Source organism: Camellia sinensis, chromosome 7 (genome assembly GCF_055761805.1).
Source record: "Camellia sinensis isolate YWXY chromosome 7, ASM5576180v1, whole genome shotgun sequence".
In the NCBI taxonomy this organism is placed as follows: Eukaryota; Viridiplantae; Streptophyta; class Magnoliopsida; order Ericales; family Theaceae; genus Camellia; species Camellia sinensis.
In genome coordinates this window covers 3,282,484-3,302,025 of record NC_138967.1, presented here as the reverse complement: position 1 = coordinate 3,302,025, position 19,542 = coordinate 3,282,484, and the positions used below count along the sequence as shown (strand labels likewise).

Here is a 19,542-nt window from a genome sequence, read left to right as displayed (position 1 = left end):
AATTTTTCCTCCTGAGGTTCAGCAATCGATGGTAGGTCGACAGGACTACGAAGTATTTCGTGAAGGCATTCACGGGGCAGTGAAAGGGCTTTACACTGCCTATGAAATCGGCATGCGACTGCGCGCTGCCCGCCGAGAAATGGAGAAGAATGAGGAACGTATTCGAAGTTTGGAGGCTCGCGCGGAAGTGGCTGAGCGCGAGTTAAGGAAGACCAAGGCGGCTCAGGCACAACCCGCCGGGCAGGGAAACCCAATCGTGGAAGAAAGGGTTACCAGTCGACTCATCAGTACCGCGCTTGCCGATTGTGAGACGGCGAGTATGTTCGCAATGGAGACCGCGAAGCGGAGGGCCTATGAAAATGGTTTTCATGAAGGCCGAAAAGTTGGAATCGAAAAGACCAAGGAGAAACTTGCCGAAGAAGTTTGCCGATGTGAAAATCATGGATTTAGGCACGGTTGGATCAAGGCATCTCAAGCCGCGGAAGCTCTTCGAGCGTCGGGCATTGATTCGGCATCGCCACTCTACCACAGTAAACATTTTCTGTTTTCTGCTTTTGAAGTCGAGAAGAGTGAGGATGAGGGTGACGCAATATAAATATACCTATTGTAAGGTTGAAACGCAGACCACGTTCAAAACTATGTAATTTATTGTTTGTTTGATTAAATAGAAACGTTCTATTATAAATATTTCGTTGCAGTTCGTATTCGGCATGTACGTGTTTCGTTTTGTTGTATACATGTTTGAATGAATGTATAAATGTTGATTGGTCCGAGTATCTGTTAAGTGTCCAATGATACGCCGGTTTATAGGCAAGGTCGACCCATACGTGATAGACGTTTATTCCTGAATGAGGCCATTGTAACTTGAGGAAGTTGAAAACCAGTGAGTAAAGTGGCTGCGGCATATTTGACTCGGCTCGGGGCCTAGATTTTTGGCCAGTGCATGTGCTTCAAAAAGTCGTTTGGATAACTAGGCCGTGGCGAATGTCAACCGACATTTGTCTCATGGAGTTTAGCATTAATGAAATCGCCTCAGGATTGGGGCCTCGAGATCGCTGCCAGTATTGAAAATAAAAGGAGTGGGCACTTCACGCAGATAAACAATCACTTATTTTGTGAGGTAAGATAAGTGGGGATGTTAGTTAGAGAGGCTTGGAGTTCAGCCGAGCTTGGTGTTGCAATGGAGCGCGGCAGAGGACCCATCCGTATGGGAGGTAGGGCATCCAAAAGTTGGCATGAGTCTTCAAGTCGTCGAAGCAGATCACCCCGAAAGGAAAGGCAACGACCATTGGGTTTATCCTTCCTTGTCCTGGATCTTTGCCTTGACATTGTCAATGGTATCAGGGGAAGTTTAGCAATGCGCAAGTCATGGGCTTGGGCACAGTTGGCTCAAAGCATTGCAAATCGTGGAGGACTTCCGGGTGACGGGAGTTGATTCGGCGCTGCCGCTTTACCAATGCGTCTTTTCCCCTTTTTAGCTTTTAAGGTTGAAAATGGGTATTGTAATGCTCAAATGCGGGTTGCGTTTATGTAACAACTGTTTGATCAAATAAAAAGTTTTATTTCAAACATTTGTGTCTTCTTCTGAATTTTTTATATGCTTAGTTAAGCACCTTATTTCAGATGTTGGCGTGTTTTGTTTTGTTTTGTTTTGTTTTGTTCGTGCCGAAGGGTACTCCGAATACGGAGACTTAATCGGCCCTAAGGTGTCATGTACCAAAGGGGGCTCCGAATCCGAAGACTTAATGTGGCCAATCGTGATATCCACGAAGGGCGCTCCGAATCCGGAGTCTTAATCGGCCCTAAGGTGTCATGCACCAAAGGGGCTCCGAATCCGGAGACTTAATCGGCCCTAAGGTGTCATGCACCAAAGGGAGCTCCGAATCCGGAGGCTTAATCGGCCCTAAAGTGTCATGCACCAAAAGGGGCTCCGAATCCGGAGGCTTAATCGGCCCTAAGGTGTCATGCACCAAAGGGGCTCCGAATCCGGAGGCTTAATCGGCCCTAAGGTGCCATGCACCAAAGGGGGCTCTGAATTCAGAGGCTTAATCGGCCCTAAGGTGTCATGCACCAAAGGCCCTCCGAATCCGGAGACTTAATGTGGCCAATCATGATATCTACGAAGGGCGCTCCGAATCCGGAGTCTTAATCGGCCCTAAGGTGTCATGCACCAAAAGGGCTCTGAATCCGAAGGCTTAATTTGCCCTAAGGTGTCATGCACCAAAGGGGGCTCCGAATCTAGAGACTTAATGTGGCCAATCGTGATATCCATGAAGGGCGCTCCGAATCCGGAGGCTTAATCAGCCCTAAGGTGTCATGCACTAAAGGGGCTCCGAATCCGAAGGCTTAATCGGCCCTAAGGTGTCATGCACCAAAAGGGGCTCTGAATCCGGAGGCTTAATCGGCCCTAAGGTGTAATGCACCAAAGGGGGCTCCGAATCCGGAAGCTTAATCGGCCCTAAGGTGTCAAGCACCAAAAGGGGCTCCGAATCCAGAGACTTAATGTGGCCAATCGTGATATCCACGAAGGGCGCTCCGAATCCGGAGACTTAATCGGCCCTAAGGTGTCATGCACCAAAGGGGGGCTTTGAATCGTCGACATGACGAGCGCTACAATGGGGTTTGAGAAATGAATTGAGCGACGAAGAAAAATGATTTGCATTGCAGAAGTGATATATATACAAGTATCAAAGCCCACAGGTCGGGTCAGTGATAGGGTTTTCATAAAATCTCTGCTTGTGCTGATTGTGGGGAGCCACGGATTTCTTCAATGCCATGGGCTGTCGGGAAGCGCACAAGCTGATGATAAGTGCTTGGAACTGCCTTCATAATATGTAACCAGGTTCGCCCCATGATGACATTATACGGCGAAGGGAGCTTTACGACCAGGAATTCTACTTCGACCATTCTGGAGCCCGCTCAAACAGGTAGTATGATCTTCCCTAACGGGTACTCAGGATTCGTATTAAAGCCGATCAATGTGTGAGGCGCCGGAGACAGATCTGACTCGTTGAAGCTGAGTTTGATGAAAGTTTTGTAATACATAACCTCTGAAGTACTCCCTGGGTCTATGAGAATGCGTGCAATGGTGAACCGATTTACGCGTAATTTGATGACCAATGGATCGATGTGGGAGGCTGTTGTGCCGCTAAGATCGGAGTCATTGAAAGTAATTGTCGGAGCTTCTCTGGGCCATTCGGTCAGAATACGTTGCTTTTGGGGGATTGGATGCGATTGAATTGTGTGCACGGTTGGGGATGCAAGCAGGCTGTAGATTATATGGATCACGCCAAGTGAAGATGAGTCCTGCCTCAAGGCTAATGCCTTGATTGGCTTTCCCTTTCTCACGTACTGTTGCAGTCGGCCGTCTTGCACCAGTTCTTCTAGGTGATCCTTTAATGCGTAACAACTCTCGGTTTCGTGGTCGTGATGTTTGTGATACTCACACCGCCTATCCCTTCTTCGTGTGTCGGGTGGCCCCACCATCTTTGACGGCCATTTGAAGAATGGAAGGTGTTGGACTTTGGTCATTATTGCAATGATTGGTTCTAACAACTCTGTGTACTTTTTGTCAGCACGCCTCGAGCGCCTGCTGTCGACTTGCAGTTGTTCATTCATCTGGTGGGAGCATTGATCGCTTGATCGGTGAGAGTCCCGCCTTTTGTCTCATTTAGCATGTTGCCGTGGCTCAAGGCTCGGAGGTGGCACGGAACTTATTGGTTGAGCAATTTCAAGGGGGGCCGTTTTGTTGGACATTTGTCCATCTTTTATTCTCAAGGCATCATCTTCCACTTTGCAATACTCTTCAATTTTCTTCATCAACGCCCAGACTGTTTTGGGGGGTCTTCTGGTCAGGGAACTGCGAAGAGCACTGTCAGGATGTAGTCCCATTTTGAAGGCGGTGATGGCCATGGAGTCGTTGCAAGCGTCGCCGACAAGGTTGAAGCACTCCTAATAGCACGCCGAATACGCTCTGAGCATTTCTCCTGACTGGATCTGCATAGCCCAGAGAGAGTCGGCCTATTTCGGCTGTACCTCGTTGGTGATAAACCTGGCCCCGAAGGATTTCTGTAATTGATGGAAGCTTTTGATCGAAGCCGACTCCAGCTTGTAATACCACCTGACAGCTAATGGCCCCAGGCTACTGGGGAATATTCGGCACATGAGGGCTTCACTGTTTGCATGCAATGTTATGGCCTACTTGTAGTGACGGATATGATCAGTGGGGTCTGATTTTTCGTCGTAAAGAGTGAATGACGGAGCTTTGAACTTCTTCGGCAGGGCCGCCCTTGCAATCCGTGGAACAAAAGGATCGTGTTGGTCCTCTTCGTCTGAACTGCTTCTTCTGCGCTTGTTCCTTGTATGTAGACTCTTTTCGGAGGAGCTGGAAGTTTTGGATCGTCCCTTCTTGTTGAGCTCTGTGGGTAATGAGTTGGAGTCGCTATCGGTATCCTTTGGTCGGGCTCGAGGTCGTTGTCCACCTGCCCTCGGAGGTCGTTCGGGATCTTGGCGCACAGCTTCTCTGGATTTTGCTACTTCAAGGGCCAAATCTTGACAGAGACGTTCATTTTCAGCGATCATGTTCTCCAGCCTTTGTTCATTCTGCTTTGCTTGTTCCATGATCGCTTGCATTGTTTTTTGCACTGATGTCGTTGGTGAGTCGAAGTTCAAGGTGCGTCTTGCAGCGATGGTTTCCTTTTCGAGCATATTTGCTGGAGTGAGGTCATCTCTCTGTGAGGTCTCGTCAGTGGCTATCGGAGGATCTTCAGTCACGCCTGCCATGGATGTATTTGAGTATTCCCATAGACGGCGCCAATTGTGGAGAAGTGGTTTGAAAATACTCTTCAAATCCTGGGAGACGCTAGTGATCCTCAGCTAGTCACCTAAAAAGATACAAACACTCTGGTCGGGGGTGCCGGAATTAGCACTCCGACGGACAAGTCAGTTCAGACAGTCAGGATAGCTTGTTTACTAAGTTAAGTGAAGTGATTCTTACATACCTTTCTCAATCCATTGTTCTTGTATTTATACCTGTTCCTTTTGATCCTCGGGGCCAGGGCCTACTTTTTAATCATTGTCCTTTCTCTTATTCAGCTCTAAGGATCTACACTTATTCGGCACATGTATTATATTCGTCTTCCCATTCTCGTAGGATACAACCGATTAATATCAGTCTTTTAAGGTACGCACCTTCTGATTTTGCTATTATTCGGCTCCCACACCAATAAATCTCCCATAAAAAATTTCAAATTTTTTTCTAAAAACCCCTAACATAAAATTGCATCAAATCACATTAATCATACTAAATCAAACATTAAACTGCATTAAACATAAAATTAAAACATTAAATTAAATTACCTTAATTTCATACTCCACACTAGCCTTGCTCAAATTCTCAGCCTTGAGCTTCTCCAACTGAGTCAAAGCGTTCTTCTCTTCCACCGCCCTCTGCAACTCAGCCTCCCTCAATGCCACCGCCTTAGCCAATTCCACCTCCGCCAGCTGGGCCAACTGGGCCCACCCCGCCTTCTTCATTGCCAACTCAGCATTCGCCTCCGCCACGTCAGCCGCCTTTTGGTTCTCAAATATTTGTACCTCTGTCTTCACTTTTACTTCCTCCTTTCCTTCTCTTTGCCTCTTTGTCGCTATAATCTTCATCTCTGCGTCAATTTTCGCTGCATTTTGTGTTGTTAGCCCTTCTCGTTGCTTCAAACCGATCTCACCCTTCATCTTGTGATGAAAACTTGCTAAATAATATGTATTAAACTTAGAAATTTAAGGTGAAGGTGTGCCTTTGGAAATTTTGAGAGTTTGATATGGAAAAATGTAGTCTTATACTGATTAAGAGAAATACAAGAAGGGTAAAATCAAGGCTCAACTCCTTTCATTTTTAAAATAAGAATACAATTAGAACACATCTGAAAATACCATTTTAAACTTTTGATAACATGTATTTGAAAAAGGAAAATGAAAGAGAGAGTTGTGTTGTGGCTTACTTGATTGCCTAGTGAAGTGTTTGCACAATTGTCTCTTCTTTTCCTCTTCTCTACTACTAAAGTTCACTCTCTTCCTCTTCTTTCTTTCTCTCAACTGAATGTGTAGCTGTGTGAGTGTATGAGATGTGTAACATGTGGAGGGTGGTGATGTTTTTATAATAAAATTGTTGTAAAAGGTCCAAAATACCCATTGGTTGGAATGGAATGGAATTGAGATGTATTTAGTTGGAATGTAATGGAATGAAGGATCATTTGGGAGCCTAATCATGTATTAAGGCATGATCTAGTTAGGGTTAGTCTTAAGTAGAACCAAGATAGTTACAAGTACAAGACAACTTTCCTTGAATTATGATACCAAGGTCAAATTTTCCTTCATGAATCATGCAATGTTGTCTCCAAAAGTACACAACAAGTGTATATGCTAGGGTGGCTGGCCATGTGCTAGATTTGGGGAGATTTTTGTTGATTTTATATATAGATATGAAGATATTTGTGTATAAAATTATTTATTTAAGAAAGGTACAAGTATATATATGTATATGTGTGTGTAATGGTACTAGTTTGGGGTTAAAATGTGATTTAAGAAAACTATGAGGGTATTGGGTTAAATTTTTGAATTAGAACATTTATTTTAGTGTAGAATTAAATTAAATTGGGGTTAGAGAGTCTAATTCGGTTTGGATTTCTTGTTTCGAACAAAAACGCGATCAACCGACGAACGTGATAAAGACCGGAAAAGCCTAGGGTTTCCAAGTGGTAATTTCATATTTAGGGAGTTAATTAGAGTATTAGAAATTATTTCTAAGTTTCCGAAATCAATTAGGGTTTGCGATTTTTTGTTGGCGCATGTATTTTGATCCTAGGGTTACAATTAATTAAGAAACTGAGGGACTTTAAGGAAATAATTTAAAAGTAAGGGACTTTTAAGAAATTAAAATTTTCAAGGGCCTTACAACCTTGCTTCGTACCATTAAGGGTTGGTAGCTTCTCATGTCGAGAGGCAGACGCATGGTGTAGGGAATTTTCTCTCAGATTTTCAAACAACTCCCATGTCTCTACATCACTCTTAGTCATAAACGTCCCACCACATGCTGAGTTATCAAACCAAAATAGAAAATGTGAACAAGTTGCCACTGGGCTATTTGATGATGAAGACACTAATGAAGTAAATCCCGAAACCTTTCCCAAGTCTCATGGAAGTGGTCACTATCAATTTGAGAGAAATTGTTGATGGCATGTCTTATCTAATTGGTTTGGCCTTATCCTTAAGTGAAAAGGCAAATAGTCTCAACTTGGGCCTCATCGGAAAAGTTTTGAAGTTTCTTTGTAGAATAGGTCTCTAAAAACTCACTAAGATGTTTATAGGGATCCTCATTACTAAGTCCGTGAAAGGATGAAAGCATTTAAATGTTACTAGGCTTAATCTCATAATGGGTTGCTTCGGTAATTGATAATTGGATGCAAGATGATGAGACATTAGTGGTAGGGGTAAAATGTGCCTTCAGTGACCTTGGTTGGTCTACTGCTGCTTCAACTATTGTCAAAGTCGATTTAGATTTCTGAAGATTTCTAAGGGTCTGCTCTAGTTCAGGATCATACCATAATTTTGGAAGACAAGAACGATGACCATGCATACACCACACTCACAGACTCTTTTTTATTTATTTATTTATTTTAATAAATACAAAAACGCACAAAAACTTGCAAATTAGTAAGAAAAATAGAACAAAACTTTACAAGATAATTACAGTAAATTAAAGTGCGATAAAAATAAAAAGGGTATAAGACCTCCCAAAAATAAAATAAAATAAATAAATAAATGTGATAAAGTAAATCGCAGTAAGTAAATGTTAGTTGTTAGAAGTTAGCGGTTTTATATATATATATATATATATATCCTCCAAGTTACATGTCCAGCTGAGGTAATCCACCAATGTCGAGCAAAGGTAAATATTCCATAAATTATATGTCCAACATGGGTATCTCCTTTATGTGTCACGGTAGCAAATTTATATATATATTTGTTTATTTTATTATTTTTGGTGTTTTTTTATATTATTTATTTAATTTTAATTCACCTACATAAAAAAATAAAAAATAAATAAAAAAAAAAACTAATTGAAATCTCTGAATTAAAGAACTTACCAGCAGTCCTGACAACGGCGCCAAAAATTGGTAGGTGTTGTTTGCACATCAAAATAAAATGAATAAAAACCGATAACAACTACTACTAAGTAGAATAGCAGTTGAGAACGGGTGTTGAATCACAAAGACTTGGGTAAGTTGTTTCTAATTTAAAGATTTTGGTTTTGGAAATGGAAGGTAAGAAAAAGGAAACCTTAGGGTTTAGAATCCACTACTAACCTTGTAATTGGGGTTGTTGTATTTAAATTGTAAAAAATTATTGAGATGGGTACTACAATGTGTCTTGGTTGGGACATATCACTTAAAAGATTTTGTATTTTAAAATAAAAAAGTCATGAATTATCTTCACTTAACATGGACCGTCACCACCAAACTAAACTAGACTACTGATGCATGACCTGTCTTACTAGGTATGACTCATCTAACAATTTCAATACACAAACAGTGAAAACAATTGTATCCATGACCAGTGAACACATAATTTGATAAAATATTATTTGCACAAAAATTTAAATTATATAACAGTACCCAAATCGATTAAAATTCTACAAAACTAAATATAAACTACCATAATTACTTGATCCGAGTTTTATCTTAACTTTAAGATAAAGAAATTAGTTCCTCATACCAATTTAACAACCACTCTAAAATACATACACTCTAAACTTTCCTACCCTCCCTTTCTCTTTCTTTTATTTTCTTTTCTTATCTTTTCTTTCTTTCTTTTTCCTCAGCCTTTCGTTGCTGTTGTGTTTGTTGTGTAACTTTGCCTTGATTGTTGCCTCCATTTATAGGCAATTCTCTGGAGAAACAAACAAAACGAAATAAGAGGGGTGATGGAGTAGGTGAAGTTTTGCTGTACAGTAAATTAGTGTGCACTTTTTAATATAATAATGTATAAAATATTTAAAATATATTTTCTTACATTAATTTATATACAAACATCTAAAATATATAAAAATACATAAAAACATATAAAATTATAAATTAATAGACTAATAAATTTAGAAAGCTAAATATATAATATTTAGGCTCAGGTCATTTTACAAGCCAAATTAAAAAGTGTTTCAAAATATATTCAAATTTTAAATTATTTATATAAGAAATTAAATTTTAAACAAGTTTTAACGATTCCAACATTAATAAAATTCAAGTAATTTGGCTGATTTGATAGCTATCCTTTGGAAATTGATCTTTTACCTGCTTTTTTTTTTTGACAATGCATTTGGTAATTACTGAAAATAAATTATTAGGCATGCATTCCAACTCAACTATTTATTTTTTTTTATTTTTTTTATTTTTTTTTTTGATCAAAAAAAAAAAAAAGGAAACTTTTATTAATAAAAAGAGCAAGTACAAGCATTTATTGATGAAAAGGCATGCATCCCAACCCAACTATTCAATTAGAAGGGATAATAACAAGAAACATTTTCTTGTCCTCTCACATCATCCAACTGCTTAACATTTGCAATATAGATATGAAGCCCAAACTGATCAAGTTCAAGTTGAACCTTATCAAAAACCTCCTTCTTAAACTCCTTAGTCCCCTTAAAGATCTGCTCCATAGTCATCGAGGCAGCAAGAACTCGAGTCTCGGCCTCGATGACTCCCTGCACAAGCTCCGTGACGTGGTTCGAGTGCATGCCGTGTGGGGATATGAGCTTTACGTACTTCAACATGCTCTCTTCACAGTCGACCCTGGGGCCAATCGTGAAGACAGCAGGAAATATGAATGGGAGTTTCTCTGCGCTCATAGCCTGCACTTCGAAGGTGTAGTTGACTGGTGAGATGTCGACTCGGGTGAACTTTTGGCCCGGCCATATCCACGTCTTTTTGGCGAGCTTGATGTCTGGGATTCCGCAGCCGGTGACGGCGAGGACCTCTGATGGGCCGGCGATGAAATACATGGTTTGATTGATTTCCAGAGAGAACGAAAAAATGAGAGAGAGAGTGTTAGGCGTATGAAAAAGAATTTTTATGGAGAAGATTTGGAATTGGGGAAGATTTATGGAGAAGATTTGGAATAGAGGATTTTCCAATAAATCTCTCATAAAAAATTGTAAATTTTTTTCTAAAAACCCCTAACATAAAATTGCATCAAATCACATTAATCATACCAAATCAAACATTAAACTGCATTAAACATAAAATCAAAACATTAAATTAAATTACCTTAATTTCATACTCCACGCTAGCCTTGCTCAAATTCTCAGCCTTGAGCTTCTCCAACTGAGTCAAAGCGTTCTTCTCTTCCACCGCGCTCTGCAACTCAGCCTCCCTCAATGCCACCGCCTTAGCCGATTCCACCTCCCCAGCTGTCCTTGCCTCTTTGTCGCTATAATCTTCGTCTCTGCGTCAATTTTCGCTGCATTTTGTGTTGTTAGCCCTTCTCGTTGCTTCGAGCCGATCTCACCCTTCATCTTTGCCTCTGCAACATCAATCTATACCAATAAATACAATCAATGCACATTGTAAAAATTGAAGTTCATCATTATTGAAACTAAAAAACTTTCTTGATTCATATTTATTCATTTTTTAGTCAATTTTTTTTTTAGGTAGTCTTGACTAGATTATTCTAAAAAATAAAATAAAAAATAGAGTTAATTTTGGAAAAAAAAAATTTACTAAAATAAAAATAAGCCAAATTTTATATTAATAAAAAAAACTTACAAAAATTGGCTTGTTTTTATTGTTTTTGCTAAAGTTTTTTCATTATATAATTTTAATTGTTAAGATAGTGATCTATAAGTAAGAAAATTAATTTATGATACAAGTTTTATCAAAAAATAATAATAATAATAATAATAATAATTTCTAAGATAGGTTTCTATAGTTTGATGAACTAATTACTTTTTAAAAGTGAGGCCATTAATAAATTTTAGGATAAATTACGAATACACCCCTTAAGGTTTACTTATATTATAAATTATCCCTTGTAGTTCTAGAAATTACATTATGGCCCTAAGGTTTCTAATTTCATAACAAATAGGTCATTTTATTAATAAATCATCAAGTTAATTAACAGTTTTTAATAATGTTAAAATTTTATTTCAATTAATAATTCAGATAATTTTATTATTGCCAGGTGAAAAGTCAGAAATATCATTTTTTTCAATTAATTTTGTTAAATAAAAAATTCTGATAAGAAGGTATTTGTAATTTTTCAAATCACATAGGACAATTCGTATTTTAAGTAAATCTCAAATAATGTATTTATAATTGTCACAACCCAAATCCGCCTCTATAGGTTTAGTGTCGTAACCAGCCAGTAACCCTTGGATTACCGAAGGCCTCTTAATAAAATAACATGAAATTAGGGGCTGCGGAAGCAATAAATAGAAATATACATAGTCTATTGAGCTGTGAAGACATGCATGAAACAGTTATTCATAAACTTTAATAAAGATACGTGTGACGTCAAAATATACAGTAGACATATAATGTGACAACCCTCACCTCTAATTAGTATTAAACTATGATTGAGCATGATAAGTAATTGATTAGAATGAAATCCTAATCTGTTTACATGAGTGTATTATTTGAATTGCATTTCTATCTGTTTGATTACTGAATGATCTGTTCGTATTTTAAAAGGCCGTTTCAAAAAGTCAAAAATAAGATTTTTAGCGATAAAATTTTGAAAATGTAATTAATAAATAGACTTTTAGAGACAAAATAATTTGATCTCAAAATGATTTATTTTTTGAGATAAAAAATTCCTTCCCAAAAGGATAATAATTTATTACTAATATCTAATTTTTATTACTAAAAATATAATGACACTTTTCATAATAAAAATATTTAATTTTTAAAAGGTAATTTTATCTCCAAATTTTAGTCTTTAAAATTTAAATTTTTTTGTTAGTGTTGTAGTGAGGCATGCTATATGCTTGCATCCATCAGTGTCAATCGCAAAAGTCGATTAGAATTTTAAAGGGATGCACCACTTTAATAACAGATGCACACAGTTTAATGGGTAAATTACACTCACACCTTTTGAAGTTTAGATTTAATATATAGTATTTTTTGATGTTTAAAAAATTATATTGATCCTCTGTTATTATAATTATTTAAACATAATGAAAATATTGAACTCAAACACTCGCTATTTTCTTACTTTGCTTTATTTTCTCTATTTTTTTCCTTTAATTTGTTTTATTTTATTTTTATTGTAATTTCTCCTATTTTTCTATCAGGAGTTATTACATTTTATATAAGCAGGGAGTTGTGAAATGAGACTATTAATCACAAGAATAGAAATGTAATTTTCAAAACATCAAGAAATGAAATGTAATCGGACCAAATTTCAAGAGTACTAGTGTAATTTACCCTAGTTTAATATTATTTGTCTTGGATGCATTAGATTTTATTTTTGTTGATTTGTTTGAATTTAATATAGTTTTTATTTATCATTTCTATTTTAATTTAATATAGTTTTTATTTGTCATTTCTATTTTAATAGTATGCACATAATTTTGTTTGGGCCCATTCATGCACTATTTTTCCTATTATTATTCCATTTATTTGTTTTACACTTATCCGTGATAGCTGAAATAAGTATGCTAATCTATTAATGCATAGCAGTAATGAAAATATTATGAGTGAGGAATATTTTTCATTGACTAATAAAAATTGAAATTGAAATTGAAATATTAAAACTCTTACCAAATATATATGTCCATAATTTATTACATTCCTTTTTAAAAAAAAAAACTTACACATCTAATAAGGAAATCTCTCTCATCCCCTCCCAAAATAAAAACCCACACAATTAAGGAAACTATTGTCATTGCTCTAATTATAAAAAATTAAATTTATAATATATCTATATCTATACTATATTTTAAATTTTTGTGGGAAGCATTGTGAAGACTTCCACCTAAATTTGTGAATTCTTTAATTAAAAAATAATTTAAAAAAAACGCTATTGACTAACTTATCTATTTATACGACATATAATTGCAAAATATTATTGGGTCTTTAAGCTCTAAAAGCTCTATTTTCTTAGATTTTTTAAATTTATAAAATATGAAAAACACATGTCATGTAACTATTAATTCTTTTATTGTAAATATAATTATTAATTGTTTAATTAATATATTAAAATCTGTTAATTCTTGACATGTATAAGAAAATTAAATCATATTTCTAAATTTATTTATACTATATATAATTGCGAAATATTGTTAAAATATGTTAGTAGTTTTCATTAATTATCACTTAATCTTTCCCCTTTAAGATATCTCCTTCAAATTTCAACCAAAATTATGAAATTGAAAAAAATTATTTATTGACAATAACAAATATATAAATTAAAATTTCACCTCACAAACTTTTCTTTCATTTTCAATATTTTTTTTAATTATTGTCAATAAATATTAATTACAATTTTCCCTTATAACTCATTGATAAATTTGTAATGGTTTAACTCATACTCGAAATTTATCTCTCTCATCATGAAAATGATCCTATTAAGAATATATTTGTGTTTTTTAGCACTTGCCAATCATGATAAATCTTGTTGAATTTTTTTGTCATTTGTCAATTAAGCAAATTAAAATCAAAAGTAAAAATATTTTTTTAACTTAAATAGCTAAAAAGTGACTTGTTAGAACCAAATAAAGATTTTTTTTTTTTTATTAAAAGTTATAATTGGTAAAACTTAAATTTTCTATTAAAAAAATTGATGGTTCCACATGATAATTTATATTTAAATTTTTTTTTTATGTTCATATATATAATTGGGATTTTGAATTGTTCAGGTTGTTTGATATTTTTTGTTGAAACCCGCTCAAATTTGATTCAGATTTATGAATTTAAGCCCAAATACTCAAAACCAAATCAGACTAAGCCTTAAATCCCATTAAATGGGGGTTGGATACATGAATCATTTTCCTCTACTCGACTCTATCTAAGGTCATTATGTTATTCAAATTAAGTAGATTCATATCTCCATTTACTACGCTAGCCAACGTCAATTTAGGTATACCCCGTTCCCTAACCTTTCCATCTACCGTCACTACATCATATCTCTTCACTACCACCTCTATTGGTCTCCGTTGAATATGACCAAATCATCTCAACCTATTCTCCCTTAACTTCTCTTCTATCAATGTAACTCCTATCCATTCTCGAATATATTCATTCTTGATTCTGTTTTTTCTAGTCTTGCAACACATATACCTTTGCATCCTCATCTCTGCAACACTTATCCTACCTACATGTTGTTTCTTAGTTACCTAACATTTCGTCCCATACAACATCGTTGATCTGATAGCCATTCTATAGAACTAAGCCCAAATACTCACCAAATTTAAAAAATATGTTGCTCAATCCTTAAAGAAATTCAGGTTGAAATTGGGTTGCTCAAATTTAACCTGCACAAGCTTGCAACTCTAACAAGGAGGCTTGTAGAATTGTGGGACTTAAACTATAAGTCTCAAACTTTTTTATTTTTGTAATTTACATACAAAACTATCTATATTATTTTATATAAAAATACATTATTAATTTTTTCACATCTCATACATACCATGGGTTCACCTCTAGTTTCCTTTCAAAATCCAATCACTTTAGTTTTGAAACTCACAATTTTTTTTTTTTTTGAGTTTTTTATTTTTTATTTTTTAGTTTTATGTTTAGTATTTATTTTAGATCCTTTAGGGTTTAATACATTTAAAAAGTAAAAAATAAATTATACTCACCTCCTCTGAGGTTGGACAAAAATAATATTAACTTCACAAGTTTGACATAATTACATTGATATTTTTTTAGTAAGGTTAAAATTAGGGATGCTCGCAAGTCTGATTTGTGCGGGTTGCATGTCATCTGCTACCTGACTAAATGGGGTTTGGGATGAGAAAATTCCATCAGTATCTGACGACTATACAGATCAAATTGGTGACCTGAACAAATCCTAATTTTTTTACTAAACAAATCTTATTTTACAAAAAATCTTAATTTTTTTAACTGAACAATGAGGAGTGAGGGTTCAACTTTTCTGAAAAGTAAAAACATCTCTTTCAAGTTTTAATACTTTATTTATTGAACAAATAAATAATAGGTAAATATATCAATATTTTTTTTATTTTTTTTTTTGATCGACAAATGTTAATTGTTAGTTATTAGATTAGCACCTATGGAAGAAAATCTCGCCATCCTAATTCAACTCCCCTAAAGGGAATTGAACCCATGACCTTCTTGGGACTAAGCCCTAAGGAAGGCAAGGTGGCCAACTAAGAATTCTTACCTAGTTGGCCAATATTTATGAAGAATTCTTACTTCCATGCAAGTCGGGTTGGGTTTGATGAATTGAAAGTTGTATATTCGCCACTCAACCAAAACTCAATTTTTTATGAAATTTCTAGACCCGCATTCATCCATCTGTTGTATTGAAACTGAACATTTAAAGTCAGGTTGAATCGGGTTAGGCTAGTTAAGCGGAGCGGTTGGATGTTTACCCAATCCTAGTTAAAATTATCAAAACCAATGCAGATGGTAAGTAGACACAAAAATAAATAAAGGTAAAAATTCATTTTAGTAAAAAATATATGATAACATCATATTTTAATCTATACGACTCATGAATTAATAATGAAAAAAAACTTAAATGTTATGTGAATTAAAATTTCGAGAGAGATCGCTATAATTATGTTAAATTGTGGGGCTAACTATATTTTCTCCCAACTTCAGGGGAGGTGAGTGTAATTTACTGAAAAGTAAAATATTTGTGAAAAAAATTATAAAAAAATTCACTAAATATAAAAAATACAAACAATACCAAAAAAAAAATTCTAATATTTCTGTATTAGTAATTTTTTTTATAGAATTCTTTACAAATATTTTACTTTTTAAGTATTTAAATTAGATATATAAATAAAATATTTAATTAAAGGGTAAAATACAAACACACCCCCTGAGGTTTACTTAAATTACAAATTACCCCCTGTGATTCTAGAAATTACATTATGCCCCCTAAGGTTTCTAATTTCATAACAAATAGGTCATTTTATTAATAAATCAACAAGTTAATTAATAGTTTTTAATAATGTTAAAATTTTATTTCAATTAGTAATTCAAATAATTTTATTATCGTATAGGTGAACAGTCAGAAATTTCACTTTTTCAATTAATTTTGTTAAACAAAAAATTCTGACAGAGAAGTATTTGTAATTTTTCAAACCATAGGGAGCAATTTGTATTTTAAGGAAACCTCAGGGGGTGTATTTGTAATTTACCCTTAATTAAAATATTAAAAAATCGTTAAAGACCAAAAAAACTCAAAAGTAATTTTAGAAACAGGGATTTAAAGATTGAAAATAGTTGGGGAAAATACAGATCAAAGGGAGTTTGAAAAAATAATTACAAATTGATGAAAAAAATTTATTATTAATATTTATAAAATTTATCATTGATTTGTAATAGTTTTTTTAAACTCCTATCTATTTATATTTTTTTTCCAAAATTGTTGGATGAACTAATTACTTTTTAAAAGTGAGTCCATTAATAAATTTTAGGATAAATTACAAATACACCCCTTGATGTTTACTTATATTACAAATTACCTCTGTGGTTCTAAAAATTACACTATATCTCCTAAGATTTTTAATTTCATAACAAATAAGTCATTTTATTAATAAATTATCAAGTTAATTAACAGTTTTTAATAATATTAAAATTTTATTTCAATTAATAATTCAGATAATTTTATTATTGTATAGGTGAACAGTCAGAAATTTCACTTTTTCAATTAATTCTGTTAAATAAAAAATTATGACATGAAGATATTTGTAATTGTTCAAACCAAATAAGACAATTCGTATTTTAAATAAATCTCAGAAGGTGCATTTATAATTTACACTAAATTTTATAACATATTATACAACTATGATTCATGAATGTCTCATTTTGAATAGGATTTGAAAATGAGGTGACTTGCAAGGCAACATATCGAATCATAACGGCTTTGAATAAATTGGGGATTGTTGCAGTTTCCTTAGCTGCAATGATTTTTCTTTTTTAAGAAAAATAAAAAAAGTTGTTTATTTGCTTTAGTGGTTATTTTGAAATGACAAAAAAAAAAAACTTCCTTGCTTTTTAGCTTTCACCAATTCAAAAAGTTTACGCAAAATTACGAAGGAAAAAGATCTTAGAGTTTGATCCAATAACAAATCAAACTTCAGTTTCTTAATTTTATCATTTTAAATTTTGTACTTTCAAATAGATTTCAATTCAACTTATCTGTCAAAATTCACTAACAGGGAAAGAATAAATTAGTCCTTTTACCTTCCATTCTATGAATAATTTTGTCAATTTACCCATATAATATTGTTACTAAATACATTCACCTAGTTATTTTAATATAAACCATTTAATCAGTTTACACCATACACAAATTAAAACTATTAATTTTGTTTCAATACATATCAATAATTTTTAGATAATACTAAATTACCCTCATCTTCTCCAACAAATCCTAATCCTAACCATTGTCGGCAACCACTGCCTCCCACCGGCGTCGTTCCCTTCTCAGTCTCTCTCAACCTTCCACAGTCGCCGCCCCTTCCCAACCTTCTCTCCTTCCCGTCACTGCTTCCTCTTCTCCATCGCCACCCTTAGATCGGATTTGCGAAGAACCCAGTTGATCTTAGCCTTCACACCCTCGCCGCCACTGTCACGACCCAAACCCGGTACCCAAAGGTTCGGCATCGCAACAAGATAATAATTGAGATTCTGAAAAATTAATAGAGTAGTAGAGTAAAATAAAAGGTACCCAAAATTTTATTTAATAATAAAAAAAATATACATTGGAGCTTCTGTTTAATTAAATTGTCAGAATTGAATTATGTCTACAAAGTGCTTTGTGCCTACTCCACGCACTGGTCATGACATATCACCTGAAAGTGGTAAACAACTATAAGCACATGGTAGAGTGAGAAATATTATACTGAGAGTATGAGGGTATAAAAATCACCATGGATAATTATTGCGCTGAACAGAGTTTGATATGAAAATACATAATATATAATACGGAAATCATTTGACATATAATACAGAAATCATATAAACAAAATAATCATAACTACGGTACATAACGGAATAGAATAGATGTATGAACTCAAGAGATGGCTCATACGAACTCTAGAGGTGGCTCCCAAAATAGTGTAGCATTTAGCTCCGTATAGTACTTTGCTCCACACCAGAAATCAGAGGGTCAGTGGATCCATGTTAGACAGAGGGTCACAAAGTGACTAACTAGAGGGCCGATGGTTATTTAAGTCTCCCAAGGCGTGGGACCTCCGTAGTGATACTTATAAAATATAATTATTCAAAACACATTTTAATAAACAGTTATATCCATGAGTTTTCCTTATTATATAAAATAAAGTTCATAAAATAAATAACATAATTAAAAATACTAATATAATTTATAAACATTTTATGATAACTCAAAGTATAATAAAACTCACCCTAATATAAATTTCTTCTACTTATGCTATGGCTTTTTCACCTCGGCCTATTTTACTTTATCAGTCTTCTTTTTCCTTGCTCCCATTTATACCAAGCTTCTTACCGTAGCTACTATAATTACCCTATTGGTAGACCTCCCACGTTGCAGGATGGTTACCACGTTGCTTGCCTAAGGCAATACCACCTTTCTTTTTCCTTTACCACGACTCACCACCACACCTATATATATAGGTAGGCAAGTTAAGGGAGCTTACTATATTAATACAGAGCTTGTGAGTTGTGGGTTAAGTGCAGTGAGGATAATATTGGAGTGGAGTGATATCATTATATGGGGTTGAGTGTTGAGAGCTTCTATATAGTTTCCTTGCTTTTTCTGTTGATTTCTAATTACATGGACTGTCTTGATGTTGCTTATCTATGGACAACTATTGGTCATGGTTACTTGATTCAGGTTTGGTGGAGTGATGGTGGATGCAAGTTGCGCCCTTCTATGAGGTTTATTTCAACTGATTCACATGGATTTGAACATGTTACTTGGTGGTGGCTGTAACTTGCGCCTTATCAAGTAACTTGTATGGGTTTTCCTAGTTGTCTTCACTTCTTTCCGTTTTATGGTGTCGTTGTTACTCTAGTTTTTTGCTCTATTTCCTACTTCTACAGGCTGTGTAGGGGGTTTTATTTTCTTTTTGCTTGGGTTGGTAGGGTGAATAGGGCTGCTGGTGCAGTGTTTTTGTGTTATATTTTGATGTATTTGATGTCCAATTGCTGCTGCCGATTTTTGTGGTGTTGGCAATTGGTTGCTGAATCCTGTTTAGGTCTCTTATCCACTGTGGACATGGTGTTTGAACAGCTGTTTGGGTACAGGTGCTGTTACGTGGCTGCCTTGTTTTGATATGGATGGCTAGTGATTGCTTCTTATTGTTGGCTACAT

General features: G+C 34.9%; 1 non-coding gene and 1 pseudogene across 1 annotated transcript; one reads left to right on the top strand and one right to left on the bottom strand.

Moving 5' to 3' along the window:
- Positions 1-10,144, bottom strand: part of LOC114317919 (flotillin-like protein 4 pseudogene) — a 30,139-nt pseudogene extending 19,995 nt beyond the window's left edge.
- On the top strand, positions 7,137-7,242 carry LOC114317926 (small nucleolar RNA R71). Its single transcript, XR_003648813.1, has one exon. It is a non-coding gene; the product is annotated as a small nucleolar RNA R71 (small nucleolar RNA).
- Positions 10,145-19,542: the final 9,398 nt, after the last annotated feature.